This window comes from Apteryx mantelli, chromosome 1 (genome assembly GCF_036417845.1).
Source record: "Apteryx mantelli isolate bAptMan1 chromosome 1, bAptMan1.hap1, whole genome shotgun sequence".
Taxonomy (NCBI): Eukaryota; Metazoa; Chordata; class Aves; order Apterygiformes; family Apterygidae; genus Apteryx; species Apteryx mantelli.
Window position 1 is genome coordinate 182,414,090 of NC_089978.1, and position 16,792 is coordinate 182,430,881.

The following is a 16,792-nucleotide window of genomic DNA, read 5'->3' on the forward strand; positions in this document are numbered from 1 at the left end:
AAAAAGAAAGCAATATGACAGATGAGATACATATTAACTTCTATGCAGTAACTCCAGACAGAAATTTTGAGCATGAAGGAAGTGAAGAACTTATAATTTTAGAATATCCTCCATTGCTATTTTCCAAGAAAATCCATTTACAAGCTACAATTTTCCAAGTGCTTTGCAAAGTATAATAATGTTTTCAAAAACTACATTAAAATTGTGACTCTCTGCTGTATGCAAACTATGCCATGCAAGTGCAACAGTTGCTAAAATCAAAAGCCACAGAAATTCCTACAATAGAGATCTACAAACTTTTTTAAACCTCTAACCATGCTTAACTACTATGAAATGAACATTTAAAAACTCTCCTGAAATAAAAACAGCACAGGAGGAACAAGAAAAGCCATTCTTCATTAAAATAAAATAAATCAAATCAATATCAAAATTACTGAAGCTACACTTCAAAATTTAGATTATAAGCAGCTCCATTTGGTTTCATAACATGGTTGACACGAGGCCCACTCTGGGACACATGTCCTGCAGGCTCTGCTCCCACTCACTGCAGGTCCAAGATTTGGAAGATTTGAGAAAACTAGAGCGGCTGGGGATACAACTCCTCCCTAAGCTATGTGGATGCCTTTAGGGACCTGATCAATGTTATGCACTCACAAAGAGAAGAAAGGCCAGGAAATTATCTTTGGACATGCCACTCAGAAGTATCCAAATGAACACAGGGAAGATGTTTCAAAAATGAGAAAGGGAGTAAGGGAAATGAACACCTGCAAAAGTGACCAGCAGAGCAAACAAACTAGCACTCCCGCCTGATCAGCAGGGTAGGGAAACCCTAAAGATGCCGGACACATCCCACCTTAGCTAGTGATGGGCCCCAAGCAGAAGCCGGACCAAGGGTGCCCTGTGCAGACAAGGTGACAAAGTCACAAGCTGTGACTAACAGGCACGCACACATGCACACCCCCCCACATACTGTAAAATGTACTGATGTACTACATTATTAGTTGAAGACAGGATTTAAGAACTTTGTAAACCAGGAACAATGATAACTTACCTGATAATATTATAAACCTAATAACACTTAATCAATAATAAGAAAAAACAAACCAATATACTCCCTTCAATGGCCTATACAAAATAGGAGTAGATCTTCCCACTTTCTGTCTTCCTAATGTCTTTTGAAGTAATTACAGTCCATTCAAGCCTAATGCTGGCTCCACATTTAATTTAAAAATAGTACTTTTAACTTCCTATTATGAAATGCTATATGCTTGGCTGTGCAGCACCATTCAATTCAAAAGTTTCACCACTAAAGATGATCATACATTAGAAGCAAGTGACAATAGTGTCAGTAATTTAAGTATGCAATATGCTGGTTGATATACCTGATGCTTTTAAATTCAATACCATTTTAAGTATTCTTGCAGTGAAAAACAGTGGAAAGCTTAAAATTATTTACCGGCATATTCATGTCACCTTATTCATACTCCCAGAGACATGTACTATTAAAAAACAAAAGAAACTAGTTCAATTTCTTAAAAAAGTAACTTTTAAAGTTTGTTCTTTGTTGATGGCTCATCAAGACAATTACCAGATAAATATACACCATCCACATATCACATTTGTTCATTGGCTTTCCCATAGGAACACCAAAGTAGAAATTAATTATGCTAAGGAACCAGACTTAAACAAAATTAAGTTGAGAAATCAAACAAGCTTCTGAGGTACATATATTGTCAAGGGAAAAAGAAAAACCCACAAAACAAGACATACAAGGACAAAAAATAACTGACAAACTTAAATTTCTAGACAACTACTATTGTAAACGTCTATAAAAACTGATATTTTGTTAATATAGAAATCAGAGTCTTAGAAATGATAAATTCAGCTAACCATCAAGTTTGTAAACAAAAAACAATAATAATAAACTTCTCAATTTCAGAGTTTACACATCACTTCAACCTTTCAATTTAACAATACCAAAACCTTCTCCTTTCTCAAAAGGAAAACAAAACAGTAAGAAATCATGGTAACCAAATGCCAAGAAAAAATACTTAGATCATGAAACAGTGTAAAATCATGATGTCACCTAATTCAGTTGAGGAAAAGTAATCGAATTTGCTTGAAACATTCTCATAATAAATTTATTATTACAGTGGCACTTGTCATGGCTCCTCAAAGTTTCTTCTTTGAGTTTCCCTCTACCAGTATTTTGCATCATACCCATAAACAAATTTGCACCGGAAGACATCAGAATGATAAACTCATATCTTTTTTTGTTTGATAACCTTAAACTCATTCCATTGCGTGATTGAGAAATACACTGGTTGACAACTACTTGCAGTTTCCACTAACAATTGATTTAGCAATTGAACAACATTTCAGTTTTTCATATAGACTGCAGTAGAGCTTTGGAATATTTTGCAGATGGAAACAACTTTATCTTCAATTTTATACCTGGGCAAGTTTTTCTAGTTAGCTGGTGGGGGGGATGCTTTGCTTATTTTTGTTTTAATAAAAAGATACTTTGCCCAACTGGAAATTCCAAATCTGCTCAGATGCACTGTGGAGAGTTCCTTAACAGGACACATACACCAATAAAGTCCAGCTTTAAAAGATTTGGATACCTCCTGCAGCACTAAGTTCTTCAGAAATAACAAAATCTTTCTTTGGGAGAGGGGGAGAAGAGAAGGCAGAATACAGCATTTTCTTAAACATCACGTTACTCAGAGCAAACAATATAAATTGATAAAAAAATGTAATTTCTGAGTTAGCACAATCTAATATCAAGACAAATACATGTAGCGAATTCTGTGTGTTGCCAAACTCACATGATATATACAGTCCAAAATCTGGATGCTAAATGCAGGCTTAAAACAAAACAAAACAAAAAAACCCCACCTATTCCCACTATTCCCTCTCCTTTACCAAAGTTTAGGGCATGAGTATGTGCTGCAGACTAGCTCAGTTCCAATCCAAAGGGGCTCTCAACCAGGCTTGCCCTGGTAGCTGAAGTACCTTTAGTTTAGAGCTTGTTTGTGTCCTGCTAACTTGGAGAAGAGCAGCATAAATGCAGATATACTTGAAAACCCACCATATTCAATCATAAGCGTAACATGGCATGTGAGGCCAAGTAGTCTACAACCCCTGTTACCTGAGAAAGAAATCCAAGGGGGGGGGGGGCAGGGGGAATGCTGCCTTTACTCAAAGGCATGTAGTAACAGGCTAACCTAATGACAACCATATGAGCGAGCAGCAAATACAGGCTCCAAAAGGGTAAGTATGGGTTGCTAGCAAGACAACAGTGACCTCAGAATTGCTGTCTCCTTAGCCTTCAGCCCACTAAACTCCAATAAATACAGACAGGTGTGCACAGAAGAGTCACTACACCCTGAATGTGTAAAACTGGGATAACATTCACCCTTCCCAGGCGATGCACAGTTCATGTCTTTTTGCCTAATGCAGTTCTTGACTTATGGGTGCTCATTTGGCAACTGGTAGAGCACGCGAAGAAACAATTCACCTCAGATACAAAACTGAAATGTTTTACACCTCTTGAGAGCCAACTATTCAAACTGCATCAGCAGTAGCTTGACCATTCTCTTACTACATTGACCCAAGTGTTTTTCATTAAGGGTAAAATGTCCAGAAGCATCTGACTTGAGAAAAAGCAATAGGGCAGATATACAAAAGTACAAGTTTCAGTGAAAAAAACACTGCACCAGAAGACTGTTGCTTCTCAAAATTTTTCATATCCTCATTTGCACATTCTGTGTTGAAGCTCACCTATTCCTGACTTTTGAAAGGAACACCTGTGCTTTCCCAGCTTTGGGCAAAAAAATACACATTTCACTCAGGCAACTGACAGAAGAACAAAGGTTCTAAAGATATATACTCAAGAGTTATAAAACACCAGAATTAAGGTACTCATACAGCCCCCTATGTATTATGAGTCTTAAATGCAGGATCTCAACTTAATTTTTTCCCTCCAGCACCTAGAGAAACAAAATAAAAGTTTTTGTTGAATGTGTGGTCTTATCTCTTATGACCCTATACACGCCCAAACCCAGTTCTGAGGAAGAATTAAAGTCTTCAAAGACTTTTCTATCCTGTTAGCAATTGCAATATCTAAGCACTGTACCCAAGCACATTTTCACCACACCACTTCAGGAGTATGTTCTTGTCTCCTCTCAGGATTCATTATTTGGAATCAGCCTCTCTCATTCTGCCTCAAAGGTTTCCTTCCAAAGTATCTCATTTCAACCACCACCCTCCATTATTCTCCTCTCTTCATCTGATCTCAACTGGCTCCCATTCATATTGCTTTAGCAGCCAGGAACAGCAAACTTATGGAAAATATACTCTGTGCATGAAATTGTAAGTGGAACGCATGTAATCCTTGGAGAAAAGAACTCCTTCAAAAGGACAAAACAAAACTAAAAACAACAAAAAACCTATACCAAGCATATACAAACCATTCTCAGAGATTTAGAGCGGTAACAGATTCTATGTATTTCTCATAGTGGCAGTAAAAGTCAAGCATGACACAAAGGCCACCAGTTAAACAAGTCTGTACTTCCTACTCAAAAAAATTTTTTTATATGAAATAAGTCTTGAAACTATCTATATACTAATTTAAATAACTTCAGCTGAAAACTTGGGGGGGCAGAGGGGAAGACAAGATATGCCGCCAAAGCAGATGTTGGGAACGAAGTGAAGCAACTGAAAACAGTATATTTCAATAGGGAAAAGTCAGTCAACTATTAGAGTAACTGTATTATCAAATCTTTTTACTGGATTCCCCCTTTGCTAGAAGGCAGTGAAACAGGACAGTCATCTTACTAGTATGTATTCCCATATGTGTATGGGCATACAGCAGGGGAAAAAAAAGGAAAAGAAAAAAAAACCCTCAAGGGACATATATACACTCCTATAAAGAGAATTAAGCAGGGTAAGTGATAATCAGGCAGTAACCTGATTTGCAATCCTAACATCTTGATATACACTATCCCCAGAGAGGACAATGTAAAGAATTGAAAGAAATTATGTCTTCCTAAGTATTTTCATGAAAAATACAGAAAGCTCAAGGGAAAATAAAAGAAAAAGAAACACTTTAACTGGCTTTCATTCTTCACTGGTATTCAATAGACACCAAATATTCACCAGATTTTTAAAGAGCAATTAGAACAGGAAGAAAGATTAAGTAAGCAGGACTTTTGCTTCATGATAAAGAGCCCGAGTATGTTGCCACCGTGCTAAAATATTTCTTCTCTACTAAAGTACTGCTTCAATAATAACATGAAGATACTTTACTATCTCTGATGTTTGATATCCCTCCTAGCCACTCAGCACCTTTTCCCCAAACAACAGGCAACACAGATGATGCAGACATGGACAAACAGAGCTCAGCCTGGAAAAAGAACTGGGTGCTGATCTAGTCAAAGTCAGCCAATTACTCTCTCACTCAACTTCCACTTGTGAAGCAGAGATAATTGCTCCCAGTATTAGAGAAACGATACAATTACCACATTAAAAGGTTTCTGAGGTGCTCCTGATTGTGTTGATGAGTCCCTTAAGAGGTTATAAAAAGAAAGCAAAAAACCCTTGCTGGACTACATATACACTCTATTTCATACTGCAATTTCATTGCAAGAAAAAGGTTTTTCAGTGCTTCATAACAGACAACTATGTGTTACTATACAAATTAATTTGTAAGCTTGACAACAGACCCCACCTTATTTTAAGCACATACATATTAAGTTACATGCCAGCCAAATCTGACATTATACTTAAGAGAAAAAAAAAAGTATATGTATATATGTACACATACATACACACACACGTGCTTAAGCCTCCAAGATGATACAACATAGTTAAAACAAAACAGCCTTAAACAGAAGTGGCACACGTATTGGAAACAATAGTTCATGTGCCAAACATCTTATTAATTCATACAATTTAAAACCTTTTAATACACATGTAAACTGTATTTCACTGCTTTATAATATTTGCTGAATTTCTTGCAGTTGCTGAATCAGAAACTTGTACGTGGGAAGACTGCAGAATCACAGAATAGCTGGGGTAAGAAGAGACCTCTGGAGATCATCTGGTTCAACCCCCCTGCTCAAGCAGGGTCAGCTGCAACAGGTTGCCCGGGACTATGTCCAGTTGGGTTTTGAGTATCTCCAAGGATGGAGACTCCACAACCTCTCTTTGGGCAACCTGTTCCAATGTTCAACCACCCTCACAGTAAGTAAGTGTCTTCTTGTGTTCAAGTGGAATTTCCTGGGTTTTAGTTTTTGCCCATTGCTCCTCATCCTGTCACTGGGCACCACTAAGAAGAGCCTAGCTCCATTTTCTTTACACCCTCCCATCAGATATTTATAAAGATTGATAAGATCCCCCCTGAGCCTCCTCTTCAGCCTTCTCTCCAGGCTAAACAGTCCCAGCACTCTCAACCTCTCAGAACTGGACCCAGCACTCCAGATGTGATCTCACCAGTACTGAGTAAAGGGGAAGGATCACCTCCCTCAAGCTGCTTGCCAGCACTGCCTAATGCAGCCAGGACACTGTCGGTGTTTTTTGCCACAATGGTGCATTGCTGGCTCATGTTCAACTCGCTGTCCACCAGGACCTGAAGGTTCTTCTCTGCAAAGCTGCTCTCAAGCTGGTTCATCCCCATCCTGTACTGGTGCATGGAGTTATTCCTCCCCAGGTGCAGTACTGGCCCCAGTATCGACCCTTGGGGGACACCACTAGTAACTAGTCTCCAGCTAGACTTCATGCTGCTGATCATAACCCTCTGAGCCCTGCAGTTCAGCCAGTTTTCAATCCACCTTACTGATGACTTGTCTAGCCCACACTTCATCAGCTTGTCTATGAAGATGTTACAGGAGACAGTGTCAAAAGCCTTACTAAAGTCGGGATAAACAACATCCAGTGCTCTCCTCTCATCCACCAAGCCAGTCATCTCATCATAAAAGGCTATCAGGTTGGTTAAGCATGATTTTCCCTTCATAAATCCATTCTAGCTACTTCAGATCACCTTCTTGTCCTTCACGTGTCTGGAAACAGTATCCAGGATTAGTTGCTCCATCATCCAACCAGGGATCAAGGTGAGGCTGACTGGCTTGTAGTTTCCCAGATCCTCCTTCTTGCCATTCTTGAAGACAGGAGTGACATTTGCTCTCTTCCAGTCTGCAGGAGCCTCTCCCAATCACCATGACCTTTCAAAGATAATCAAGAGTGGCTTCACAATGACATCAGCCAGCTCCATCAGCACATGCAGTGCATCCCATCAGGACCCATAGACTTGTGCATGCCCAGTTTAAGTGTTCCCTAATCTGACCCTCCTTCACCAAGGGTAAGTCTTTATTGCTTCAGACTTCTCCTCTGGTCTCAGGGACTTGGGATTCCTGAGGGTCAGTCTTACCAGTAAAGACTGAAACAAAGAAGCCATTCAGTACCTTGGCCATTTGGGTGTCCTTTGTCATAAGAGCCCCTTCTTCACTTAGTAGTGGGCTCACATTTTCCCTAGCCTTCCTTTTGCTGCTTATATACTTGTAGAAGCCTTTCTTGTTGCCCTTCACAGCCCTTTCAGGTTTCAATTCCAGGTGGGCTTTAGCTCTCCTAACCCCATCCCTGCACACCCAGGCAGTGTCTCTATATTCCTCCTGGGTCACCTGTCCCTACTTCCACCTCTCAGACACTTCCTTTTTACGTGAGAGTTTTGTCAGCCACTTCTTCTTCTTCGTTCATGCAGGCCTCCTGATGCCTTTGCTCGATTTCCTTCTTGTTGGGATGGATCATTCTTAAGCTTGGAGGAGGTGAACCTTTAAATATCAACCAGCTCTCTTGGACCCCTCTTCCTTCTAGGGCCATATCCCATGGGATTCTTCCAAGTAAGTCCCTGAACAGGCCAAAGTCTGATCTCCTGAAGTCCAGGGTGGTGATCCTGCTTTTTCTTTTTTTCCCCTCCTTGCAGGATCCTGAACTTCACCATCCTGTGGTCGCTGCAGCCATGGCTGCTCCCAACTTTCACATCTCTGACCAGCTCTTCCTTGTTTTTAAGTACAAGGTCCAGCAGAGCATCTCTTCTTATTGGCTCCTCAATCCCCTAAGTTAGGAAGTTGTCATCAATACACTCTAGAAACCTCTTGGATTGCTTGTGCCCAGCTGTGTTGTCCCTCTAGCAGATATCAGGGTGGTTAAAGTCCTCCATGAGGGCCACTGCGTGCAGACATGAAGCTTCTTCACACTGTCTGAAGAAGGCCTCATCTACCTAATCAGGTAGTCTATAGCTGACACTCGCTACCATGTCACCCATGTTGGTCTGCCCACTAATCCTGACCCATAAGCTCTCAGCTAATCCCTCATCCATCCCCAAACAGAGCTCCATGCATTCCTGTTGCTCTCTCACATAAAGGGCAACTGCCCGTCCTCACCGTCATGTCCTGTCCATCATAAGAAGCCTGTATCCAACCACTGCAGCATTCCAGTAGGGGTGAGCTATCCCACCACATCTGTGATCCCAATGAGATTATAGCCTCGTAACTACACAGTTACTTCTAATTTCTCCTGTTTGGTCCCCATGACGTGTTCCCATTAGTATACAGAGGCACATCAGAGAGGCACCCTGGCATGCAGTCTTCCTAGACAGGGCATGAGAGCCTTCTTCAAAATGTGGTCCCATAGGCACTTCCTTATTTACTTGCATATGCTTGGGGTGATTCCACTTCAGCCCCATTTTGTTCATTAAGAGGTCCCTTCTGCTTACATCACACCAGACCCTTTGGTTGCCAACTCCATCCACCACTCCCTTACTACATGGTTGGTCATTCTCTCCTACCTCCATCATTCCTAGTTTAGATGAGGGCAAAGAAAGAGAAAACAACATTCCCAAAGGTTTCACAGAGGCTTTATCCATCCACAGGACAAAACTGAAGAATGCCAGGAGATGTACTGGCAGGGCAAGAGATGGTAGCATGGAGACAAGAGTGGATGAGTAGGAAAGGTTAAAGGCAATTGATCCTCACAGTCGAGGGAAGAAGTATGCTGATAATGCAGCTAAGAGACTTTGAGCAGAGTAAAAACAATGTTGATATGTTTGCCAGTAAGCAGGTAAGACCAGCTGCACATCTGCATCACTGGAATAATGTTCTTTCCCTTTCTCTTAAATCTTGATGCATCTTTTAAGTCATATCTAGGCCAAACTGGTATCATTTTCATCTGCCAGGTATCTTCCAGCTTTCTCTGTAAAATCATTACTTTACATACAGTTCAATGTTTCTTAACAGTTCCTACACACACTATTCAGTTGAAGCCAAAAATACACATAGATAAGCTTTCTAGATCTGTACTTCTGTAATATATGAAGCCTCATTAAATGAAATATGTTACAGTAACTATCATTAGGTAGTCTGCACTTGTTCACTGGACACTATTTTTGCTAGATCATATACCATTTAAAACTTTCTCCTATAACCTATAAATCAGGCAAGGAGATAAAGACTATAAACTGAGAAGAAAAAACAAACTCTGAAGTAATTCAAAACTGGTTCATGTTTTCAAGATCTAGAAGTTCCAAAAGTTTTCATCACATCAAATCTCTTCTATTGTGGGTGAAATTTTAAGGAATAGGACTCCTTTAACTTTTTACTTGCTCTCAGTTGAGAATTTTGGTCAACAGTCCAGATCTCTTCATCTGTGCTTTAGATAAAAGAATGGTAACCATCTCTCAGATCAGGACATTTCCAAGTTGACTCTAAATAGGCTACTCTATTCAGGAACACTAGATATCGTTTTTGTGTAACAACTGATTCCACTTTTTGAGACAGCTGAAACGCCTGCCTATTCTTTCCTTGATATAGCCAAAATTTGCAGGCTTGTTTCATCTGAAACATTTTATTTGAAATGAGCCCTGGTTTCCTAAGTGTTTCCTGCAGTTAAACACTGTATACACTGTATAGGCAGATGAGGATCAGGATTAACAGGTAGCAACAGTAACTTTCTTCTTTCATTAGTCAAATGGAGTTTGTTGACATTAAGTAAATCAGTACTAGGCCCATTTTCCACTGCAGTTTCTGCCAGAAAAAAAACTGGTAGGTTGTTCAGGGTTTATTTGTTTTATTTATGGATCAGCAGATAGGCAGAGGACAACTGAAAGACAACACAACTCATTTTTAAAGATAGGTCTAACAGTATGTTCACACATACAATCTTCAATGCAAGCTGCAGGTCATGTATTTGAAAACATTCTCAAGAAACAGCTAATTCCGTTGTTTGTATTTTATGCTAAAAATGTTAAGGCTTCTTAGAAATAGATTTGGGTTTCTTTTTTTGCAGAAGTATTTTAAAAATAGAAATGGCTAAGAATATTTTGGCCAAAGAACTCATTCTGTACACGCAGCATGTCAAACACCTTGTCTTACCTTAAAATAAAACCGGAAAATTCAAAACACTAAGAATGTTTAATATATTAAATAGCTGAAGAGAAAGAAATATTTATGAGCTGCCACAACTTCCTGGCAGCATACTTGCCTCTCAGTGACCTTCCTTCCCCAGGCATTGCAAGCATACTAAAGGTACATTCTGCAAATGCAGAAGTTTCCCCAGAGCACAGGCAGGTTACAGTTAAATTCATATATGGCTTTTTAGCATACCGTCCTAAAATATATTTAAGGGTCTGTGACTCTTCTGGGCAAACCCATAAATGCAATATTAACCAAAGGACAGGAATCTTTAAAAACTTTTTTTTAAAATGAAAGCACTAGAATGCTTTAAGCAGCATGTTTCTTAAAATATTCCAGGGCTTGTTTTTTGCAACATTCTGACTGCAAAGCCAAGCTGCATTGTGATTACAACTGCACAGGGTTCAGCTATAAAGTAAAGGATGTCATATCTAAAGAACAAGGACAAAACCCAGTCTTAAAGAAGAAAAAAGAAATACTAAATTTATTTTAAAGATAATGAAAAAGTAGCAGTGTGTTTAACACCTTAAATGGCTAAACTGCAACTTTGCACCCATTTTTTATTTGTTAATTGATTTTAGCAAAGAATTTTCAAAATTGGATACTACTCAATGCTGGAAGAGGAGTCACACACTCACTGAGATCCTTAACATGCTATCACAAATACAACCACCAAGTAAAATTAAGACAGTAGTAAACACAAATGAAGCTTTTCCATTGCACTAATCCTCTACAAATTCAAATTAAATCTCTTCAATCACCCTGTTCTCCATTAAGGTTGTCAAAATGAACTCAACAAGCTATGCACTCTACCGTTTAAGCATGTGGCTTTCAGTCAGACTCCCGTATTTTAAAAAGTTGGCCTCAATGTGTACTATAAACATTATTCTAATATCAAAACTGAAATAATATCATATTTCATTCTAAAGGAATTCTTCTTTGAAGCAACAGACTTTACGCCACTATTTTTTTAAAACAGAGCTACCCAAAATTGGAAGTCTAAGCTCAGACTGCAAATGTTGCCTAGACCTGGCCCAGGTCCCAGATGTGGAATGGTCCCCTACATCCCATACCTTCCTCACAGTTTCTCAGAAAACGCTGTTGCATGTATTTAGAGTTCCAAGACAAGACAGCAATATTTAGCACCTCAAGAGCCTGGCAAAACCAACAATAGTGTATTATTTTGTGTAATGCACTGCTTTCATTGAAATACATATTTTTATTTAAGATGGGGGTACTCAATCTTCAGCTCAGAAGTTGGAAACATCACAATTACAGAGAGATAGACAGATAGACATAGTCTTGCTCACGATGGAAGTTATGTATTTGGTGAAGTGTTTGCAAAAGCGAGACCTCAATTTCAGAATTTTTTTCTATAGCTGGTCTCAAAATTCCAAAATGATTCCTGATCAGCAGTATTATTACACTTTCATCTAGACTTGCAACAGCAAAACATTCAACCCACTTTATCAGTATTGCAGATGGGGAAAATGTAAGGGTTTAAAAATCATTATGCCATAATCTGATGCCAAATTCTTCCAAATCTTCTTATGGCCAGAAAAAGTTCTTAAGCCCTAGAAAAAAATTCTTGCTTCTTAAGTGATACAATCCTCCTCCTCTTCACCCAGAAGAAAAAAAAAAAATTAAACTTTTGATTTTAAATCAGACATTCCGGCTTTAAGGAAAGATAATTCTGGGTAGAGGAAGGGTAATTTCTTGGTCATGTTTTCAAAATGTAGAATAAGTTTAAGAGAACTTTATTTAGTTTGTCTATATATTAAGTCTTAGAAAATTTTAACATTTGCACTCAAAATTCAAATTAATCCTTTAAAGGTATGGATATGTCTTCTGAGTATCAGACTGGTGATATATTTCATCACGAGTTTGTATACCAGATAACTGGAGGCTGTTATGTGTTACATAAATTGGTAATATAAAAACTGCTGAATTAAAGAAAATGACACTCACATAATGCAGCTCTGTTTTTCAAAGACAGGGAGTATACAATACTTAGCTCAAAAACTACAAATGGCAAAAGCTGAAGTATTCATTGCACTTGAACTCCTTCATTAAAGGTTCCTGGAGGCAGCACATGTAAACACTTCATGGAGAAGCACTGTGCAGAATTTACAACTTCCAAATTTACAATTTTTCACACATGCAAAAAAATAATTTTTCATTTTGTAGTTCTTTTGATCATTGAACTGAGTATATTTTTTAAAAACTACTTTAGAAACATTAATACTTTTGATGTGTGCAGGTCAGAATAAAAGAACTAAAAAAAAAAGATCCGCATACATGGACTACCTATCATATATCAAGAGCTTTCTGTTTACAGTGAATAGAAAAAAAAAGATGACTAGATTGCTGCATCACCCACATCTAAGCACTACACAGAAAAAATTTAGAGACATAAACAAAAGAATTTTTTTAAATATGAATTTATACAATTATCAAGTGAATTCTATTACAGACAGAAAACATTTGTCTCAAATTGAATTTTTCTTGAAGGAAGAATACATTATAACCTACTACTTCTAAAGTACTGATTTTAATTTTGTTGAGTAACTGTAAGGAAAAGTCTAGATAATTCACTTACTAAACTGAATACCTGACAAAAGCTTTGAAAGTAAAACAAACAAAAAAAATAAATATACTAGTGATGGTTGGTAGAAATCAGTTTACTGAAGAGTCAAAGTGTTGTTTGAGAACTCAGGATATTCTAAAATTAGCCTGTAAGTGATAGCAAATCACATAAGCATGCACATAACCATGATCTACTACAGGACAGCAATTACAAAAATTTGATGGTAAGCAAGTTTTTCAGATTTTGAAGCGAGAGAGAAGCCTTCTCCACATTCATAGGACAATTCTTACTTTAAGGTGCTGCACAGGAAGAATGTTTTTTTCCCCAAAATTACTACAGCTTGAATCATCACTAGCTTAGCTGAGCAGTGTTTTCACAAAGCATAAGGTATCACAGCAGCCAAGGCTACTGTCACAGTGCTGCTCTTGGCTCACTAGTTCAATTTTCAGCGATCCCACTCCCTGCTGTGGCTTTGCTACATGGCTGCAGAACACCGCACCACAGGGGAACGTGTAGGACAACATAATAGCAGTGACCCCAATTTCTATTATCCTTAACTGCCAAGAAAATGTAAGTGGAAATATGAAGTCACTAAGGAAGAGAGGAAAGCACCCTATTGTTCAAATTCACACTACTGGAAGGATACATTGTTGTACGGCAGACAACAATATCAAATAAATATAATATGGAACTGATAAAATGCAGTGGTGGATTAAACTAAGGTGGCTGATATGGCTACCATCTACATTTTTCATCACATCCCTTCCCCTAAGGGTTGCTGCCCAGTTGCAGAAATGGCTGAACAGAATAAGAGCAGCAACTTAGATGCTCCCATTTACCTCTGCCAGTCTCTACTGAACACAGGATTTGCAGTAGGATTCTGTCCAAGTCCCCTGCTCCAACCTCTGGGACAGGAGCAGGAGAACAGCTAAAGGTGGTAACCGCTTCAGCCATCCTACTTTTTACCTCACAGTGCACATATCGCCAGCCAGCACATGCTCTTTTCCTTCACCTTCTAAATCACCTTTTTATACGTGAAAGAACAGCAGCAACAAAAGAACCCATAGACCCATAGATCCTAAGAGACCCAAATCACTGTTACCCTCACGCTTCTCAATAGTGTTAACCTACAGTTTAAAATTTCAGTTGGAAAAACTTAAATCATTGAACAATGGCAGTCAAGCTATACATCAAGTACTAAAATAAATGTGCTATGAGAAAATAACGCTAAAGGAACAGAATCTGTTAGCAAGCCATGAAGAATATATATAGAAAAAGATACATCAGTCGAAGCTTCTTTTAAAAGATAAATTTGCTAAGCTTTGGATAAATGCTTAGATAGCTTGTTTAGGCAGGCATAGCCCTAGTTAGGCAGACAAAACTGAGGAACTGAAAGTTATCTTTTAAAAGACAGAAACTTTAAAAGAAAACTTAAAAAAAGTTTCTGATTTTCAGGTTATTTCAGAATAAAATAATTCTACAGAAGATTTTGAATACATTATGACTCTGTGAACTTTGAAAGCATTCTCTGTGTCCTCAAAGCATTCATTTTTTCTGGGCTCACTGGGAAGTCTATACTCCAATTAACTGACAAAGACTGAAATGAAGCAGTTAAGGCTTTTTACTTTCTAAGTAAAAAGTACTTCCTTGGTCACTTCTATTTTCCTCCTGTTATTATTGTTTTCCCATTTAATAGCTTTCTTTCTTACCACAATTCTGAAAAATTACAGAGGAAAATTATTTCAAATTTCAGTTATTTATAGTGATCCAACAAATTGCCGGGGGAAAGAAAAGAAAAAAAGTGGGGTTTATGCCTAAAATTTCAGGAAAGTTGGGAGAAAACCTGAAGTCCCTTTGGAAGCTCAGTGACTTCTAGCATTCATCATCTCATCTTTTGCTCTGCACTGATACTTGCTCATTTCTTCCCATTAAGATATGAGCACATGTGCTGTTCGCTCCAAAGATTCTCCAATTCCTCTCTGTAAAGAGCATTAACTTTTTAAATTAGTCTTGCATTTTATATGAAAGCTGAATTTTACAGTTTGTCTTTTTCCATATGCGCTCACATGGACTGACAGATCCTCTAAATGGGGGTCTCTCATTTTTGAGCAAAGAAGCAAATTTGTGCAAGGATTTAATACAAACAAAAGTACACAACTGATAACATTTTTATGAAGGCACCTCTGTGTTCTAAGGTCTGTTGCAAAATACCTACTTTAAAGGGAAACAAAACATGCAGTAGGTACAATCTTCTATGAAAGGATTCTCTAAAATTTCTTGGGGTGAAAAGTATTAAAGAGACTGGAAAAGAGAGAGACCTGAAAAATAGGAGTGCACAACCAAAGCAGGTCTCTCCTACAAGACAAAGCTGTTTTAACACTTCAGAAGGAACAGAGCTGAAGATTGCTGTCAATAAATGAGTGACTTCCTGAATCTACGAATCCAGTATTTCAAAACAGGTCAGTCTGGTACTGCTTCATAAAATATCAGATCTAGTCCAAATTTAAATAAGCAGGGCTGAGCAGCCACTCCTCAATCACATGACTAGGAGCACACAAACTACCCCAGTCCTTAATCCCCACACCCTGGTGTCTGTATCTGTTTCAAGTATTTTGAACTACAAAAAGTGATTCTATTGCCCAATTCAGAATAAATTCATTCATAAACAAGAATAGTCACCCATCTTCCTTTTCACAGCAATTAAGTCAGCATGGCTCTTGTCGTCCTGCTATCAAAGATATCTGGAACTGCAACTTCTCTAACTTCTGCTTAATGGTATGCCTACTCTGCTGCTGTGCTTTAAATGCTGGCTCACAAACCAGAGCCTTCACCAGTATATGGAATTGTAATCCCATGCAGCAGGCTGCTCACACCTTAGCTTCTTTCAGCCACTACATGGGAGACTGAAGGGAAGCACACTATAAAACAAAAACCACTCTCGGCAACCATTTGTGGAAAGGCATACTCTCTAATGGGGAGGTAAACTACTTATCTAGTTTTGCTCTAGGAAAGACAAAACAACGTGGAGATTGCCTTGGGAAGCAAAAGCAGATTTTGACAAATTATTTTGAGGAACAAGCCAAGCATAATTTTTTCCCCATCAGTTATGAATTCTGGTACAAGAGCTATGAATACATAGGAGGAAGGTCCACATTCACATTTAAATACTAAAACTTAAGTGTAACTGGGCATAACAAACAACATAGGGCAAATTAAGGGAAAAACACTTAAAAATGACTTCTGAAACTATCTGAAGTACATTATTAAATTCAAACATATATGTGCCAAAAGGTAAAACAGAGTAGTCACTAAAAGCAAGTTATTCTTGAGGTTTACTAACCCTTATGCTCATCTTATTTTAATGAGTTTTAAACATGTCAGGACATATTACTGGGAACATGTCCATACTATTTTAACATGCTGTTTGGCAAAACACAGAGTTAACTCGTATGTTTTTAACTTCTAGTGTCTTCATACCACATTCAAAACCTTTATCAATAAATTGAAGGCTCCCATTAGTTTACAATCTGTGATCTGCTGAAATTCTTCCCTAATAGCAATTTTAAACAGAGTTTACTTTTTAAATGGCATAAAATGGCTTTTAAAAATGTTAACTTCTCCTCCTCTACTTTTAAGCCATAGTGGCTGCACAATATAGCACCACGGATTATGAAACTTGCAGTAAAAAACAAAGACACTGACTTTTTTTTTTTTTTTTTTTAACTTTAGTGATGTCAAG

At 38.2% G+C, this 16,792-nt stretch overlaps 1 protein-coding gene across 6 annotated transcripts in view; it reads right to left on the minus strand.

Moving 5' to 3' along the window:
• CNOT2 (CCR4-NOT transcription complex subunit 2) overlaps positions 1 to 16,792 on the minus strand; it is a 98,765-nt gene that overhangs the window by 47,051 nt on the left and 34,922 nt on the right. The gene's annotated exons all lie outside the window — the stretch shown is intronic.